Here is a 1,375-nt window from a genome sequence, read left to right on the forward strand (position 1 = left end):
GAGGTGAGTGGGGAGCGGAGACGGATGTTTCCACGCTGAGGCGCCTGTCCAGCGGTGCCGCGGGCAGATGATGGTTGTCAAGCGAAGTTACTGGGAAAAAGCAAGCAAACTTTTTTTCTTTTCTTTTTGCGTTTTCAGTTACATTCTCTTGTGTTACAAATCAGTGTGTCTTCCTAGCCCCGTTTGTATTTGTTCTGGCTGTTGCTGTCTTCTCAGAACAGATAGACAATTATTTTGGGGGCAGAACCACAGCGGGACTAATGCTGTTGTGTCCCTGTCATGATGGAAGCATCTTTTGCGCTCTTTTGATGTTACCTGGAGCATCCCTTTTGAGAAGTCTCCTTTTATCCCTGTCATGTCTGTCTCCACCATCCAAGTATATCTATCCCTAACTACCTAGTATTTTTTGTAACCAAGTGATAGCTTTAGCTGAGGACCTGGTGTTCCTGCTGGTGTCTTAAAAAAACAGAAACGTTGGCGACCACAATTTTAACCCTTCAGAAGCAAGATTATAATCAGTCCAAATGGACCCCCTACTTTCTTAGACTGGATAAGCTTGGCACTATGGGTTGGTGGCCAACTTTAAATGCTTAAAACTACTGTGAGGAATCACTGGAATTGAACCAGATCATTGCGCACTGTTTAAAAAAGCATATTCTTGACTTGCCCTCTGTGATTAGTATGTTTTGGCCAAAATTATTGTACTTTAAATTATTCCTGCACGTTAAGCAATTCATATTTTAAGAGTAGGTCTTTTACGATGCGTTGAGTATGTACAAATTGCTAATCAAGAATACTCTAAATTTCCATTCATTTAAAAATGGATTAAATTATATTGTGTGTCAAACAAGAGGCTGCATAAAATTCGCACTCTTAAAACTAACAAAAGCGAAACCAAATTGTACAGCATATTTGAATTTGCAAACTGGTTTAACTCTGAAATTATTTGATATTTCATTTCTGCATTTTAATAGATGATCGGTAACTTTTTAGATACATTTATTATTACAGCTAAAAAAAGAAGAGGCTGTTTGCTTGCTGGTTTTGCCTTTTTGGGGTCAGGTGAACTTAGTATAAAACCAGATTAGAAAGTACACAAAGTCATCCAGCAGAGCAAATGATTAACTATTGTGCAGTCTTGCTATGGCGACCTTTCTTTATGGTGTATCAGATCATATTTTACCTTTAAAAGCAGATAAAGGAAAAGGCTGGTATTAAATTACAAACAATTAAAGATTTTTGAGGTAGGATTTTTTTGTTTGTTTTGGGTTTTTTTGTAGGGAGTGGTGAGGAATTTCAAAATTGCAACTCGGTTCAGTCAGTTCATTTACCAGCTCAGCTGGTGACTCACCTGACTGAAGCAAGTCACACCACT

The sequence above is a fragment of the Pygoscelis adeliae genome, unplaced genomic scaffold (assembly GCF_000699105.1).
Source record: "Pygoscelis adeliae isolate BGI_AS28 unplaced genomic scaffold, ASM69910v1 Scaffold404, whole genome shotgun sequence".
Taxonomy (NCBI): Eukaryota; Metazoa; Chordata; class Aves; order Sphenisciformes; family Spheniscidae; genus Pygoscelis; species Pygoscelis adeliae.